The sequence below is a fragment of the Rhineura floridana genome, chromosome 1, assembly GCF_030035675.1.
Source record: "Rhineura floridana isolate rRhiFlo1 chromosome 1, rRhiFlo1.hap2, whole genome shotgun sequence".
In the NCBI taxonomy this organism is placed as follows: Eukaryota; Metazoa; Chordata; class Lepidosauria; order Squamata; family Rhineuridae; genus Rhineura; species Rhineura floridana.
Genome location: NC_084480.1, coordinates 55,766,371 through 55,785,396, shown reverse-complemented (window position 1 = coordinate 55,785,396; position 19,026 = coordinate 55,766,371).

Sequence of the window (19,026 nt, the reverse complement as noted above, 5' to 3'; positions counted from 1 at the left end):
CCTCGAGATATACATAAAAACATCAGCTGCCCCCGTTAAATCTTTTTTTAAACTACTGTATAGCACTTTGTAGCTTTAACCCCGCCCGTTCAGGATTGCAGCCAATCAGTGAAGTGTTTGTTTGACCTGTGGCAGTGTCTAGTAAACCTCATTGCAAGGCCAGAAAATGGTGGTCCCCCCCCCCGTTTATCTGAAAATCTCATAAATTGGGTAAGTATATACATTTCAGTTTTTTCCCCTCTTGTGTGTAGGAGTCAGATCCTGGGCAGTGTTTTCAAAACCTTCCCAATACCTGCTTTTGTGGGGGTAAAAGCATTGCTAATCCCATATGTCCAGAGTAAATCCCATTGAATTCAATAGGATTTACTTTTGAGTAGACATGGTTATGAATGTGCTGAAAATCAATGGGACTTTGGAGTGAATGTAAAAAAGAATTGTGTTTGTGTTCTCTTTCTGTCCCCCCCCCTCCAGTTCTAAAGCAAGTAGGCAGGGCTTACTTAGGTATTTCAGTTTTTATTCTGTAGGAAACAAATACTGTTTAAAAACTAATACTGATTTTTCTGCAATGACCAACTGGTTTGACAATAAACTATTATATGGGCTGTATGTATTTATACATCTGCAGTGTGTGTGTGTAGTCTTTCCAACAACCCTGTGAGGTAGGGTTGGAAACCAAGGCAGCTCACAACAAGAAATAAAGCCATTTAAAATCCAATAACCATAAATCCAGAATAAACAGTTGGAAAGCAGCCTAAAGAGGCATGATTCTGAATTTTGGGTTGGGTGAATGAAGTTTATTTATTTATTATTTGATTTCTATCCCGCCCTTCCTCCCAGTAGGAGCCCAGGGCGGCAAACAAAAGTACTAAAAGCACTTTAAAACATCATAAAAACATACTTTAAAATATATTAAAACATCTTTGAAAATATTTTTAAAAGCTTTTTAAAAAAGAAAAGGCTTAAAAACATATTAAAAAGCAATTCCAACACAGACTCAGACTGGGATAAGGTCTCAACTTAAAAGAACAAGTTGAAAGAACAAGTTCCTTATCACTTGAGGCTGTAGTTCTCTGCACACTTCCCAGTTTGAGTAAGCCCCATTGAATACATTGGGACTTGCTTCTGAGTAAACAAACATTGGATTGCACTATAAATATATTTACAGATTGTGTAATTCATAAACATATTTGAGAGTCATGTTTATATAAATATTTCTTCATACTGTGTCCCAATAAGTATTTGATTTCACACTATGGTTGTAGATGATTTTTTCCTCTACATTTTAAGTGTGCCGTTCTTCCTGGGGGTGGTCATGGTTCTCCATTGTTTTCATCCTGAGGGGAGGATAGGCTGAGAGATGGTGAGTAGCACATTTAAGATCTCTTCACCTCCCCCCCCTTTTTAATTTGTATTTATTTTATATTTTTCCAATATCTTTCCCTGGCTGTTTTTATGTATTTTAAATATTTTTAGATTAAATAAATAGGAAATCATAATTGTGAACCTCCCTAAAAGCAATTTACCTATCCTTATGTTTTGGCAAAGTGATCGTGTGAAGGCATGCTGGTAGAACAAGAGACCATGTTTGAGGCATGTTATAAAGTGTTTGAGGACTTTGTCACACATTACTTTTTGAGACCTGTAGATTCATGTTGGAAAGAACACGTGCACGTATTGAATGGTGGCTTGGGTGCTGTTTTTTCAGTCTATGCTGCATGCGTAGGGAAGGTGATACATCATCGGGCAGCTAGCTTCATAACGTGAGAATGAAAAACATTTGGATCACCATTCACTTGTTTACTTTTCTCACTATTGAGACCACTTCATATATTACTTTTTCATACACAGAAATTTAATCTTTGTATAGGAAAAAGTATTTTGTAAAATGTGAAGGACAGTGGCTGCCCAGTCAGTATAACCACTGTACAAGATCTACTCAGCCACTGTAATTACCTTTATGTTTATTAGCCTAGCAATCAGGAGGTCTCCTCTCTAGCTACCCTTTTAACCCCATGCAGCCTCAACCCACAAGTTTGAAGTGAACCACATATTCCAACAGTAATGACTGAATGCAGCTTGTGTGTGGAAGCAATTTGTGCCAAGATAAAGAGTAAGGTGCTAAGGTAGTTGCCCTGGCCTCATGAAGATGTGAAGTTACATGAGTCCTCTTGGTGCTTATTACAGATCAGCATCATATTCAGTTTTCAGCATGACTAGTAAACAATTCAAGTTTGTTTCTCCAAAAAATGAATCACTCTGTCAAGTTGAAGTCTTCACAAGGACTTACTGCTTAATACTTCATGTGTTACTCACATGAAGGGTCCTCCACATGTTTAAGAGGCAGTGGAGCTGCCCTCTGTCCCTACCTCGAGTGTCATGTGGCTTCCCTACTCCTGAAGTCCACACACTGAGCTTCCTTCAATATCTGCAAAGGGCAGTCTGTGTTCAGAAACCTCTATGAGTAGGTTTCCATGGCACTAGGAACCTATGTGTAGGTTTCCATGGGATTGGGATTGCACAGGGTTCCCAGTCCTCTGTGGAAGGGCTGTATCTTGGAACATCTGTTTTGCTTGCAAATGTACCCAGGTTCAGTCCTCAGCTTCTCGAAGCAGGGCTGAGAAACAGTCCTTCTCTGAAACTCTGGAGAACTGTTGCCAATCAGTGCAGACAATATTGAGCTCAAGGGACCATTGGTCTAACTCAGTATAAGGCAGCTTCCTATATCCTGCCTAAGTCACTGGCTACTTAAGAATTAAAATTATGATTTCTATGCATAGGGCTCTGAAGGGTCAGAATACACATTCTATTAAGGATGCCAATGTGTAGGTCCTCAATCCATAAGGGTTAACCATTCCTCTCCCCCCCATTTGTCCTCCAAAAAACACTCCCCAAGCTGCTTTTTGCAGTAAACAGTATCTTTGTGGGAAATAGCAGCTGGGAGGGGGTGATTTAGAGTGGGAAAATGGGTCAGGAAGAAAAGGGTTAATACCCTCTAAGTGATTCCACTTCGTACTGGGGGCCCACACATCCCTCCCCTCAGATTATGCTAAGTGGCCAGGACTAAAAAGTGTACTCATTTTGACTTTGAGTGAATAGTATGGTTTGTAATGATCAGGTAGCAATCACAGGTATGGGAAAAAAAACATAGCTGCTGCAAGCAAGGTATCATATTCACCAGCATTTATTGCATGAGAGATGCAGACTTCATGATCTATTCATTCTGAAATGGGAGATGACATTTAAGACACTTTTACAGGTACAACATTACAGCTGTGTAGAACATGGTACATGAGTCCTGTGGGTAAACAACCCCAACCCATCTCAGAATTAAATATGCTGTAAGTTTTCATTATAAGAAGAAAAGGTGTGGGTCGATGGGACCAAAGTGAAACACTGAGACTGAAAAATCACACAGAGTGTTTGAAACAAAAAATCCAGTGCATAAACATTGGAGGGCTAGAGCTTCAATCTCTTGATTGACGTGCTGTTGGTTTTCAGGCCAGTAAAGGATGTAGCACCACAGATAAGATTTATGTGGTTACGGGAAAGTTATTTACTCCTTGGATAAGCACATCTTTCAAAGCAGATATAGCGAAAGAGCCAGGAATGGAAACATGATTTCTGAGGAAGGAGGGAAGTCAAAGAAAATCGAGAAGAAGGGCATTTAACCATATAAAGTTTATGGCTGCAATCCAACAGATCTGACACACAATGAGATTTTCATGCTGGCAGCTATAGCAAGGAAAAGAACTCCAGGCACACTTAAGGCCTATTCAGGTGTTCAATCAGTGTGTTCAGTAAACACGCAACACGGGGGGGGGACTGCAGGGACAAGTATGCTAACTATGCCACCTCGTGACTCTTGGCATTGGTCTCATCTCCACGAGATGGAGGGTGACTCTGTGAAGTGGGGAGCCTCCTGCATTTCTGGAGGCTCCCTGTGCACTTTAGAACTCTGATTCTCCAGGGTTCTAAAATGTGCAGGGAGCCTCCATGAGTGCAGGAAGCTGCACAAGGTTGCCCTCTAAGACTCCAACTCTTGGATGGTGACAGGACTGTCACCTGGGGGGACAGAGGTAGCATCTTCATCCATGCAGCCCCTCCTTATATGTTTATTGAACATGCTGATGGAACATCTGAACAGAATTATAGTCTTCCTGTTCCTCCACAACCAGAGATGAGAGACCCGTACAAGGCTCTGGTTGCAGTCCTTCAAGCAGTTTCTGCTTCCTGATCAGATTCCTTCCCACTTAAGTCATAAGAACAGAACAGCCCTGCTGGCTCAGGCCAAAGTCTTATCTAGTCTAGCATCCTGTTTCTTATAGTGGTCAACCAGATGCCTATGGGAAGCCCATAAGCAGGGTATGAGTACCAGGGCCTGACATTGAGACAATGTGTTTCCATCAGGTGTTAATTAGCTTGCAAACGCCGGGATGTTTGTGTTATCATAACATTACTTTGTGAATTGTCATTGGAATTGTGTTATATGCATTTAAGCTTTAACATAATCGTTATTTTCTCAGACCTGTTCTTAGAGTTCTGAATAATCATGCAAACATTATGCTTTGGAAGTTATAGGCATAATGGGGGAGAGATTATCATTGTGTGTGGGTCATTCTAATGAAAACTGCAGAACATATTTATACCAACACTTTAAGGTTCCTTTGTATTTATAGCATAAGAAAACGCTAGTATAAATGAATCTTGTATGCCAGTGGTTCCCAAACTTTTCCCCCCATGGACCGCTTGAAAATTTCTGATGGTCTTAGCAGACCACTTAGTGATTTTTCTGCCTCTTGTGGCAATTGTAATGTACTGAGCGAGAAGCTGTATGTTTCTTTAATGTTTTTTGCTTCTTTTATTTCTTATATAATGCATTTCATTGTATTATAATTTGCATTCCGGAGAATTCAAATGGCAAAAACAATAAAATACAATATAATAAAAGAAGCAATAACAATACAATTAAAAATCAATATGAATATTTAATGTGAACATGCTGTGGACTACCTGAATGAAGCTTGTGGACCACTTTTCATTCATTGGCGATCACTCAGAGTAAGATTGTCTTCCAAGATAAGGTCTTAAACAGTGGGTCCGTAAGTGACTATGGAAGCCAATTCTGGATCCACACAGCCTCTCACAGTGAGGACATAGGTTTCCAGATGGAAGATGGTCGCGATGAGGATTTGTTTGACGTGCCTTCTGTTTAGCTCATATGTCCCATTTGCCCTGTATTCGTGCTTCTTCGAAGTCCATAGCACCTTTGATAATAGCTGACCTCCATTTTGGACGTTCATGGACCAAGACTTCCCAGTTCTTGATATTCATGTTACATTTTTTTAGATTCGCTTTAAGAACATCTTTAAACCTTCTCTGTTATCTTTTCGGCGCCAGGTAAAAACTTACCTTTTCGCCCAGGCTTTTTAAATTTTGTAAATTTTTAAATATTTTAAATTTAATATTCTAACTTAATATGATCTTAATTTATAAATCTCAATGGCAATTTTATTAATGTTTTTATAATTGTACTATATATATATATTTTTTCCACACTTGCTCATATTTTAATTGTGATTTTATTTGTTGTACACCGCCCTGAGAGCTCTCTGCTATAGGGCGGTCTAGAAATGTAATAAAATAAAATAAATAAATAAAACCTCTTTTGCTGTCCACCGATATTCCGTTTTCCATCATTAAGTTGGCAGTAAAGTAGCTGCTTTGGAAGATGGTGATCAGGCATTCGAACAACATGGCCGGTCCAGCGAAGTTGATTTTGAAGGATCATTGTTTCAACACTGGTAGTCTTTGCTTCTTCCAAAATGCTAACATTAGTCTGTCTGTCTTCCCAAGTAATTTGAAGAATCTTTCGGAGGCAGCGTTGATGGAATCTTTCAAGAAGTTGGGAATGGCGTTTATAAATGGTCCATGTTTCACAGGCATACGGTAAGGTCGGTAGTACAATGGCTTTGTAAATAAGTATTTTGGTCTCCCTGTGAATATCCCAATCCTCGAACACTCTATGCTTCATTTGGGAGAATGCGGCAGTCGCAGAGCTCAGATGATGTTGAATTTCAGCATTGATGTCAGCTTTTACAGAGAGATGACTGCCAAGATAGGGGAAGTGATCAACGTTCTCCAACGTCACACCATTAAGTTGGATTGATGGTGCTACAGAGGAACTAGTTTGCACCTGTTGATGAAGCACTTTGATTTTTTTAATATTAAGTGGGAGCCCAAGCTTTCCATATGCTTCTGCAAAGACATTTAGGATAGTTTGAAGATCTTTCTCTGAATGTGCAGAGACTACATTAGCATCAGCATATTGAAGTTCTATGACAGAGGTTGACATTACCTTACTTTTTGCGTTCAGCCTACTGAGATTAAAAAGCTTTCCATCTGTTCGATATATGATTTCCACACCAGTAGGAAGTTTCCCCTCAATAAGGGGTAGAATCATAGCAATGAAGATAGCAAACAAGGTAGGAGCAATGACACATCCCTGTTTTACGCCTGATCCGACTCTGAATGGATCGCTCTGAAAGCCATTGTTGTCCAAAATTGTTGCTGTCATGTTGTCATGAAGGAGTCGCAAAATATTCACAAATTTATCAGGGCATCCAGTTTTCAGAAGGATGGTCCAGAGAGCAGTTCAATTCACAGTATCAAAGGCCTTAGTCAGATCAATAAACGCCATATATAAAGGTCGATCCTGCTTCCGGCATTTTTCTTGAAGCTATCGTGCAGTGAAGATCATGTCCACTGCCACCCTGGAAGGGCGGAAACCATTTTGAGATTCTGGGAGGACATCCTCTGAGATTGGTAGGAGGAGATTTGCAAGGATCCTTGCAAATTTTTCCCCTGCGGTAGCAAGAAGACAGATACATCGATAGTTCCCACAATCTGTTCTATCTTCTTTAAAAGGGTGATAATTATGGCATCCCTAAAGTCTTCCGGGATCTCCTCCCTCATCCAGATTTTTTCAATGAGCTTATGGAGTTGTTGTGTAAGTTCAGGCCCACCTTCTTTAACGACTTCAGCAGGAATCCAATCAGGTCCACTAGCTTTGTTAGTCTTCATTTGATTGATGGCATTACTGACTTCATCCAAATTAGGGAATACTGCAAACTAGTCTCTAGTTTGTTGTGGAATTTGCAAGAAGACCTCACCAGCCACAATAGAGTTATGATTAGGAGGTTGTGGTAATGCTCTTTCCAGTGCAGTGCAATAGACTCTTTATCCTTCCACTGAATGTAAGGGATTTGTACCATAATTTGTTACTCTATAGATGGCCTTTGTGGCATTAAAAAAGCCCCATACATCGTGAGCATCTGCAAAGTGCTGGATTTCTTGAGCTGTCTTTATCCATCAGGCGTTCTTAAGTTCTCTAGTTCTTCTTTGGACCTCAGCCTTTGCACTGGCATAGATTTTTTTCTTAGCAGCACAGTTAATGTCTTTCTGCCATATCTGGAAGGCTTTCCTTTTCTTGTCGATGATACGTTCAATCTCACTATCATTCTCATCAGACCAATCCTGATGTTTCTTAGTTTGGTATCCAATAGTTTGTTCACATGCTGCAATAATGGATGTCTTCAGTTTAATCCAGTGTTCCTTGACATTTTCAGGGAGTTCTGTAGGTAGATGTTTCTTGAGAGTTATTTGAAAGCAGGCTCGCTTAATAGGATTTTGAAGGGCATGGATGTTCATTTTATGCCTTGGTTTTCTTCCTTGGACCCTACGTTGAGAAACAATATCAATGGCCTTAGTGGACTGAATCAATCGGTGATCTGTCCAGCAGTCATCAGCACTTGTCCTGGCCCTAGTGAGGAGTACATCACGATGATCTCTGGCACGGACAATTACTTAATCCAGGAGATGCCAGTGTTTTGACCGAGGGTGCTTCCATGATGTTTTAAATTTATTTTTCTGGTGAAAGAATGTGTTTGTAATAACAAGATTATGCTCTGCACATTTTGTCAGAAGTAGAATGCCATTCAGATTGCTATTGCCAACTCCTTTCCTAATGGTTTCTGGCCATAAATCAAAATCACTCCCAACTGTTGCATTGAAATCGCCCAAGAGGATCAGTTTTTCCTCCTTAGGTACCTCATAAGATGGTGTCCAGCTGGTTATAAATTTTTTCCTTGATGTCTTCATCAGCATCTAATGTTGGTGCATAAGCACTTAGAATAGTTGCCTGCTGGTTTTTGGCAAGTTTTAACCGGAGAGTTGAGAGTCGTTCATTAATGCCAGTAGGAACTTCTGACCAGAGCTTGACAAGATTATTTTTAATAGCAAAGCCTACTCCATGTATTCGTCATTCTTGTTCAGGCAGTCCTTTCCAGAGGAAGGAATAACCTCGTTTTTCTTCCTTCAGTTGTCCTTCTCCTGCTCTTCAAGTTTCTTGGAGTGCTGCTATGTCAATATTAAAATGTCTCAACTCCCTCGCGATAATGGCAGTCCTGCATTCAGGACATTCACTATGTGTATTGTCCAGCAATGTCCATATAGTCCATGTTCCAAAATTCAATTGTCTTTTGCGACTGCTAAGTGGTGGCCCCACTGGATGGAGTAATCCAGTCAGGTAGAGAGATGAGGCAGACTATGTTTAGGGCACCTTTTCTAGCCCCCTCCCCATATGGGGTGCGCAGAGTGGATCCTGAATAGGACTGCTCAGTCGTGGATATAGCTGCTGAACTACTCAACTGCCTCGGTCCTTGAGCCAGGACGGTTGAGTCTGTATCCACCACCCATGTGCTGGTAATTGCTAATTAGAATGAAAATTATCAGACAAGCCAGATAATCCAGTTTCAGCCTCCAAACCAACAAAGCATATTAACAACCTTCAGACTACATGTAGGATCTGAAATAGGAGAGTATCCATCATTTGTGATCCAAAAGCTATTTATGGGCATGCCTGATGCAATGTCAATGCTTTGCATCAATGGCCCCGCAACATAAATACATTTCCAACATAAATGCTATTTCTGGTATTTACTATGGACAAGACTTTGTTCTGGGAAGACTTTGTGAAAAGAATATCTGAGTACATAGAATTCCTGAATTATAAAATTTTAGAATAAGATAGCAAAAGGCTACATTGTCTATCTGTGACTTTTATTTTTGGTTGTACAAAAGCAATGCTCCTGTGGATCAACCTTTAGATTTATAGTTACTACAAATCAAACTGTTCCACTTGGGGGGGGTCTACACAGGTTTGGCGGATGCAGTGGGGAGAAGGTACTGAGACTGATCTAGGGAAACAAATGATATAGTAATAAGGCTATTCCTGGACTGTTCCACTTCAAACTGCAAATAAGAGATTATTATGCAAGCTATGCTTGCTGAAATATCTTCTTTTACACAACCATTAGAGGTTCAGGAGCCCTGGCCTCTTTTGCAACAGGCCAGCGTAACTGAATGGTCCTCTGTAGGGGGAAAATCCCTGTACATAGCATCCTTCTCTGTGACATCAATTGATGTATGTACAGAAAGGTTTGTGATGGGTTCGGGGTGGGGGCAGAAACAGTGATCTGTTGTTTGTGTATACCAGCCCTTTCATGACCTGTTTATCAGTGTGGGTGACCCTTTCAAGTATACGTGTACTAAAGGAAATGGAGTGCCACAGAGCAATGGGCAGCATTTTAATATTCCACTTTATTGTCCAGCATTTTTTTCTAGCAATCTATCTAATGCATTACCACTGGTGAGCTAATTCACTTTAGCTTGCTCTGTGACTCAAAAATGGCAGGTAGCATTAACAGCAGTTGACAACATTGTTGTCTCATAGCGATCGAGTTGCAAGCGTATTATTTAATCAACCACTCCTCTGTCCAGAAGGTGTGCAAGGTAATCCAAACATAGTAATTACTTAATGGCACCTCAGGCGATGCCTTTTTGTGTTTGTGTTCCAAAAGGATTATTTGCCTCATTACATATGCATATTGATCAGAGATGCTGTTTGAAAATGTTTGTCTTTTGTTTCAAACACATTAATCAATGCTCAATTAATGGCAAAATCAAAGAGAGGGGAAAGGGGAATTGATATACTTCAAAGGATAAATTTAGGATTACTGTGGGGCAATCAGACAATCAACTGGTCAGAACACTTCAAATTTGATAATAAAGTGCTCCTGAGAGGCCCTCTGATTCAAATGTGCTATTTCTGTTAATCATCTCTTGTAGGTCACTAGTGCTTTGTTCTCAAGTTATCTGTACACAATTGCCCAAACACCATTATTGGATTTGCCAAAAAATGTTTAAAGCATGAAGAGTTATTGCAGTGAACTGTTCTTTTATGTTTTATGTAGTGTTAAAACAGGGGTAGCCAACATGGTGCCTTCCAGACGTTGCTGGACTGCAACTGTCATCATCCCTGACCATGGGCCATGTTGGCTGTGGCTGATGGGAGCTGGAGTCCAACAACGTCTGCAGGGCACCACATTGGCTACCCCTGTGCTGAAACGATACTGGCAGCTTCCAATAGAGAAACTACCTACTTTTGTTCCCTTAGTTGCAGATTGTTCCACCAACCTCCATCAGTTTGCAATACAGCATTAGCTAACAAATGTGGTGGTGGTTTATAAAATCAAGGTAAAAATCAAGGTTGTTTCAAGCTGTCTTCATTTGGCAAGAGGTACACTGTGCATGTAGGGTTTTTGCTTCTGTGACCTTGTTATTGTTATCTGACACTACAAGGAGAGTGGAGAAAAGGATTTTCTTACTAATGCATCCTGAATCTGACACAGTGGAGGCTTGTCTATTAGGGCAAGTGGGGCACTACCTCACTAACCTCAGTCTCTCTTCACCCTGTCCTCAGCTGTCTGCCTTCTTAGTAATAACCAGTCCAGAAGCTACCTGTCGGCTTCCTCCTTCTTTGTCTCCATGTTGCCCTCAAAAAACTCAACAAGATCTGCCTGCTGTTTGGACTCCCTGCATTCTACTCCACTAGTCTTGTTGGGCACCAGCCACCACTATAACTACATGATACAAGAGCCAATCCCATTAGCTTATGTGTCTGTCAAATCACACAGTTTTGATATTGAGATACCCACCAACTACAAGGAAAATGTTTCATAACAATAGTCAATAAATGAATTAGTGGGCACTTGCAAGCAACCACTTCCCTTCTCTGTTGGCATTGCCCTACCTCTTCCCTTTTGACTCCCAGTTCCCTTCTTTCCTCCATCCCTGGTAACCCCCAACTATATTCACAGACTCATCTGCACTCTTACCTCAGACCACTGCCTCTCCTTTCTCTTGAATATTATTTAGCTTACCCCTCTGGACACATTAGGGATTTGCCCGCCAAACAGTGGGATTATATATGGCAGGGATGGGGCACCTGTGTTCCTTTTGGTCTTGCTGATCTACAACTCTCATATTCCTTGGCCATTGGCCATGCTTCCTGGGGCTGATGGGAACTGGAGTACAATAGCACCTGGTTGTTATGTGCCTTCAAGTCAATTATGGCTTATGGCGACCCTATGAATCAGTGATCCCCAGTAGCATCTGTTATAAACCACCCTGTTCAGATCTTGTAAGTTCAGATCTGTGGCTTCCTTTATGGAATCAACCCATCTCATTTGGTCTTCCTCTTTTTCTACTCCCTTCTGTTTTCCCAGCATTATTATCTTTTCTAATTAATCATGTCTTCTCATTATGTGTCCAAAGTATGATAACCTCAGTTTTATCATTTTAGCTTCTAAGGATTGTTCTGGTTTAATTTGTTCTAACATCCAATTATTTGTCTTTTTCACAGTCCATGGTATGTGAAAAGCTCTCCTCCAACACCACATTTCAAATGAGTTGATTTTTCTCTTACCCACTTTTTTCACTGTCCAACTTTCACATCCATACATAGAGATTGGGAATACCATGATCTGAATGATCCTGACTTTGGAGTTCAGTGATACATCTTTGCATTTGAGGACCTTTTCTAGTTCTCTCATAGCTGCCCTCCCCAGTCCTAACCTTCTTCTGATTTCTTGACTATTGTGTCCAGTTTGGTTAATGACTGTGCCAAGGTACTGATAATCCTTGACAAGTTCAATGTCCTCGTTGTCATTTTAAAATTACATAAATCTTCTGTTGTCATTACTTTAGTCTTCTTGATGTTCAGCTGTAGTCCTGCTTTTATGCTGTGGGCACAAATCCCTGGTTCCTTGTATTTGGGAACATGTGTTTGCCCCAGATCACAACAAATGTGCCCTGCTTCTCCTGCACTGGCCTTCAGCTGTATTTGTGGTTGTGGGTTCACCTCTGTATGTCTGTGGGTATTCTTTACCTTTTTGAATACAGGGCTGCTAAGCATGCCAGTTATTGGTCCTTTCCACAGTGTGTGAGGTATGTATGCAAATTGGACTGAGGTGAAAGTGGGGACTGGAATAATGGCTGTGGTCACAAAGGCACTGATGTCTTCTTTGCAGAGGGAAAGTGTCACTTTCCTATGAAGGAGAGAAAGGAAGTTTGCTGAGAAACTTCTTTCCCAGGTGAAAGACTCCAAGTTCCCCAAGCACAGTCCATTACTTCCTCCTTCCTGAGCTCCATCCTAGAGTGACATTAAGTAAAACACATAGTTTATCTCACATGATTGTACAATCATTAGGTTAATTCGAATGGAACAGATTTTAGAGAGGTAGGACAATCAGCTGCTATTTTGTAGGAGACCATCAGTGCATCTCCCTTAATGCATAGGATGCTCATTTGAGTGTTTCTCAAAAGGGATGGGAGAGGGAATAGCTTTCAGGAGGATACAGACAATTTTCCTTTTGCAGTTGCTGATAGGCTCAAGATTATCACAGCCATAAACAGCCAAGCCTACAGTTGAATTTGTAAGGCATACCTACACTGCGAGCCTAAATCAGTTTAATGATAATTCCTTTCCAGCTTCTCTTGTAATGTGTGGATTACTTTGGATGTTTTACATATGCATATGCTCCTATCTTTTAAAATAATTACCTTGTGAAGGGCACTGCCATCAGTGAAACATCCTTCTGTATATTGTGAAGGCCAACTTTGTGGAGCTGCCTTATTTTCCTTGTGCGTTTGCTTACCTTTCTGTTTTAATCAACAGCCCCTTTCCCTTTTGCTTAACTAACCTGGACTCATCCATATTTAAGGTTTACAAAACAATTGAGATATTTTCTGTCTAATTCACTACTAACATGTAGTCGGTACTTCAAGCAGCATTAGAATGTTGCACTAATGCTAATTTCCCCTTTGATCATTTCAATTAGCCAGAGAAGAGAGCTCTGGTAGCAATTAGTTTTCAAGTAAATGAGGCAGCTCATTAGCTGCCAGGGATCCTTTTTGAATTTATGCTCCATTTTCATTGAAAAAATAAAAATGGTCTGAAAGAACAGAACAGAAAAGGGGCTCACTGAAAAAACAGAAAGGTCATGGAGGTAGGTAATACTTTAACAAATCTCTGTTGGTGATAATTTTACTTTGGCTATAAGCAACAGATTATTTACTCCCAAATAGGTCCACCCCCCTACTCCATGGAATTTCAGTAGGACTCTTGCAGAAAAAGTGATTAATAGACTAAACTGTGTGCCATAATCGGAGTCCCATGCAGTATTTTATTTGCATTGGAATTTTGCCAATTTAAGGGTGCAGAAATGACAAAGGTAAGACTCGGAAGAACAATTCTGAATTCTGTCTCAGGGTCAAAGTAGATGTGAAACTAAGTAAGCAGCTGTAACTCCAGGCTGAGAGGAATGGGGCTGAATGGAGCAGCAAAGCTATCATCAGATCTAATGCCCTGCTACTTGCACTAGTAAGGGTGGAAAGCGTGTTTGTGTTGGGGGGCAGGTTTGATTTTTGCTGTCCCAGCTCCAGTCTGATGTAGCAGAGAGGCCTGAATAAGATTGTCGCTGGTAGGGTAGACTGGCTTTGGATCCAGCGGATCCTTGGCCGATCCAACTCTGTCTCATCCCCACCCCAGAAGCCTCTCATTTTGGGAGTTTGCACTGGCTAGCATTGGTGGGAAATACCCATTCTCACTTTTAACCAGAGCAGTGGGGACTTCCATGGTGGCAGAAATCTCTTACTCAGATGTTACTGACATTGTGTTCCAACTCAGGAGGTGAGGAAAGACCCCCAAATCACCCCAATTTGCCTTGTTATTCAGCCCCTATACAGAGCTGATGCACACCCCTAGTAAATACCAGCTCCAGAGGAGGGTTTTTCACATCACATCTAGTTTGGCTCATAGTTAGTCAGTTTCTTTGAAGCTATGCTGTGCCAATGCACTAATTATGGCTATAAGGTATACCATGCCAGTGTATAAAGATCTTCACCAGAGCTGATAGTACTGCTCAATGTTTTGCATGTGAACCCTGGCTGCAGGTTTCCCCCCTCATGCAACTTCCCCCCCCCATGGGTGAAACATAAGCTGGATTGTGGCAAATGCATTCTACCTCTTTCCCATGCATTCTTCTGTTGGGGTTCCACATGGAAGCAGGAAATGCTGGAAAGTGCAAAACACTAGGAATGCATTCCTCTATGACAAGGATATGGAGCATGTGGCCTTCCAGATGTTGTTGGCTTCCCAACTCGCATAAGTCCCATCCAGCATGGCCAATAGTCAGGGATAATGGGAGGGTCACAAGTTCCCCATCAAAAAAGCAAGGAGGGAAGCACCCAAAAACAGCCAAAGACAGGGAAACCCTCAAGGTGCCAAACCAGCAGACAGCAGAGAGTGCAAATAGGAATGTTTATGGCAGCCCAATGCATTTTGGGTGTTGACACAACCCATTGTTAAGGGCAATCTGCAAATATATATATATATATAAAACACCATTAAAATCAATTACAAAGTAAATTCTGAAATATCAACAAATACATAAATACATCTGCTCAAAACAAAACAACACTCTGCATAATGCTGGCCAAAAGTACAATTAATAAGGATAAGGACAACCAAAAGAAAACATAATGAAAAATAAACACTGAAAACCTCTCAAAAACCTAAACTGGTTACACATACACCCAGTGTTGATATTTGTTGATATTTCAGAATTTACTCTGTAATTGATTTTAATGGTGTTTATATATATATTTGCAGATTGCCCTTGACAAAGGGTTGTATCAACACCCGAAGTGCATTGGGCTGCTATAACAATTCCTATTCGCACTCTCTGCTGTCTGCTGGTTTGGCACCTTGAGAGTTTTCCACAAGTTCCCCATCCCTGCTCTGCAAACTGTACCTCACATGGGGAAGGGAGAAATGGGAATTAATATGGTCTTGGAGCCAAAGTATCCCTCCTCTTCTCTACAGGGCATTTCTTCATGGAGCACGAAGGCTAATACTGTATTAATATCATGACATTTATTATATTTCTATAGCACTTTAAATTAATGACTGACTGGAGAAATAATCAGGCTAACAATCTATACAGGAAAGAGAGTAAGATATATAGAAACAAGCTTATGTGAGAAAAACAAGTGCATCATTCAACACTTAGGAAAATTCTAGTGTGAAAGAAAGATGCTGAAGGGTTAGAATGGCACATCTTTCTTAGTTGAAATCTAAGCAACGCACACACACATTTCTAATGGCCATCTTTGCCTGAAAGCACTGCAGTGTGTCTGTGTTATGCATGCTTATTAAAACTAGCCTACAGTAATTATTGGCTAGCGGATGAAGCTTACAGTCTGAAAAGCAAAGCATACACTTCTGTCTTGCTAGACTGAAGCTGCACCTATGAATTAAGCTGTAAAATGATGTTACTAGCACTGAGAAACCATGCAGACATGTAACTCCTGCAGTACTAGCCATGTTACACTACAGCACAGGTGGAGAACCCCTGGCCCACAGACCAATCTTGGCCTGCCATTGGGTCCAGTTTGGCCTGTGAGGTCATTTTTCCAAAACCACACCCACTTGTCAATCTGCTGATCTGATGAACAGGTGATGTGAGTGGTTCCCCACAGTGAACTGGCATGCACAGCCAAAGTATGAGGATTAAACCCTCCTCATCAGTTGGTGAGAGGGGAGTTAAATATTGCTCAGACCCCTGCAGGGAGCAGGATTGAAAGTTCTGCTCATCAGCTGATGAGTGGAGAATTTAATTGTGCTCAGTATTGTTTCACTGGTGACTATTTTCTCCTACCCTTTGTGGGTCAAATTTGAGAGGTGGGTGGGACCATCCACCAATCAGTCACCTGACATCATTATGATGTCAGATTATTGACAAGTGGGTGGCTTTGCCCTCTTGTCAAAGTTGGTTTGTGAGGGTGGGGTGCGGTAAAGATCTGGCCCATTGGGCCAAAAAAGTCCCCCACCCTTGCTCTAGAGTGTTTATGAGAAGAATTGTGTTTGGCAATGACAGAGTAAAATCAACCTATGCCCTCTGAAATAATAATAAAAAGTTGTTTTGGTTTTGTTTGCTTCTTGGTAACAATGGAGGAGGGTCATTGCTTTTTAGTAAATTATAAAGATAAATTATGTTGACATCAAATGAAGTAAAATATACAGTTTCAGCATATATTCAAAAATTGGTATCTAGGCAGCTAATAAATATGAAGTTTACTAAGATTTTCCTTTGAAAAGTGTGAAGCATATGTATAGAAGCTGGCCAGCTTGATGGCTGATAAATTGTTACTTTGTCCAGTCTTATATTGGCTAGAGCTTTAAATATTGAAGTAATGAAATACAACCTTTGCAAGCAAATCAGCCATAGGAAAACTGTACATGAGCTTGGTGGGATCATTATTCTTTAGATATTAAAAAAAATGTATTCCTACATTACAAACCATTTATCTTGCCTACAAAGAGGAAAGAAATGAGACTTTAATCCGTTTTGGTCCTTCAGGAGAGAGGGCAGAGAGGTGAAGTTGAGTTTATTTCAGAATCATTTTCTCACAGCATCAGACAGAAAATTGTACCCCTATAGCAAAGTAAATGTATACTTTTTTCATTAAAAAAAACCCCTATGGATGCTACACCACTGGGTTTAAAAATGCTGTTTTTCAGAGCTTTTCAAATATCTCTTACCTAATGAATTTCTCTAGTAAAAATATTTATCAAATAACAGTCGATGCAATCCATTCCTCTTCCATAACGAGTCTATTGAGCCTCCCATTTTTTTTCTTACCTTGCACCCTGAACAAAGGAAGGAATGGATCTTTCCAGATGCTTGTATAGTTATTTTATTTATTTATTTATTAAATGTATTAGTCGCCCATCTGGCTGGCTGTCCAGCCACTCTGGGCGACATACAAAATAAAAAGATACAAATACATTAAAACATTAAAAATCTCAACAATAATAATAAAACCTAACCTAGTTAGTAACATTCATTGTTTCTTCAGTTTTGCAATGTTCAAGAAGCAAACATATACAGCATTATGAGATTGGCATTTGCATATCTATAGATATAGATACACATTAGGCATGGGTGAATATGTCAGTTTCATTTCCCCATTTTTCTACTCTTAAGTGCAGTTCTCCACATTTCCACATCAGTTTGTGATTATTTTCTTCATGAAAATTCATCAGCATTCAGTGTGAATTTCTCCTAATATACACATTTGTATATGTAATGTTGCTTAATATATATATTTCACAACTCCTGTTTGCTCTATTAGTAAAAGTTGCAGCTCTTACGAAGCAATTGTAGACATTTACTTTGACCCAGAGTAATCTTGCTGTTTCTTATAGTCCCCTTGCTTCTGCCTGGTGCTCTCCCACAACTTGGGGGCTGGAGGTTTAAGTTTCTATAACAAGAAAAGGGAGCTTACAGACCAGCTGCTGATGCTGCTGACGCCCAGCTCTGATGAGGATCAGCAAGACAGGACTCTCACGCAGGGAATCTCAGTCCCTAAAGAAATGATCTCCAAGAACTACTCTGAGTTAATAAGAATTGGAACTACTTAAGAACTTTTTGTCAGAGTGTTAAGGCATGTTAGTCATTATGGCTAAACTCTGTAAGAAAGACGAAGGACTGGCATACTCCAAAAGTAATGATACTAAGAACGAACATGAGGGAGCAGGGAATTGCGTATGTGGCTGTCATTTAAAGGATATAGTATCTACAACTACAGGTAAGGCAAAGAAAGAGAGTTCAAAGGAAATTCCACACAAAAAGACTAAAAAGTCTAAAAATATTACCATCGGCAGCAAAAGTCAAACAATGAATAAAAACCACAAGAAAATGGGTTTTAACAGACTTTTTAAACTACTCACCTAAGAAAACACCTAAGAAAACACCAAAATTAACCAAGCAACTCTTGTTCCTTATTAAGGAACTGTACTCCAATACTAGTGTAAGAATAAGAGTAGGTGACTCTGGTTCCCTAACGAATCCTATATGGGCTAACAAGGGGGTAAAACAAGGCTGCCTTCTAGCCCCGCTCCTTTTTAACTTTTATCTAAATGATATAGTTACAGAACTAGCGGGACCAGAATTCTTTCCCCCTTCCTTGGGGAATAGGAAAGTGTCGATGCTGCTTTACGCGGATGACATGATCCTACACGTAAGGACCTAAGGAGACTATTGGCGAGTTTAAACACCTACTGTATAAAAGAAGAACTACAGATAAATTATTCCAAAACTAAGGTAATGGTTTTCGGGAAAAAGCATCACAATTTCAAGTGGTCTATTGGAGGACATCCAATTGACCAGAGTCGTTCATTTAAATATTTGGGTATCTATTTTCAAGATACCCGTTCCTGGAAAAAACATTTTGCTCGTATTAAAACGGCTGTACTGAGGTGCTCCAGAGCTATCCTTAGATTTTATAGGTCAGCGGGGGGCAATCTTGTTGCACCGGCACTGAAAGTTTTCCAAAGTAAAGTTCTCACCCAGATATTATATGGGTCAGCAGTCTGGGGCTGGGAGGATTCCTATCTCGCCATCCTCGAAACTATTCAAAACAACTTTCTGAAAAAGCTCTTGCGACTCCCCAATGGCACCCCTGCGGTGCTTCTCTGCGCCGAGGTTGGTTTACCCCCAGTTAGAGCTCAGGTCCACCATACCTTACTTACATTTTGGAGAACTATAACAAAGTCAACATCAA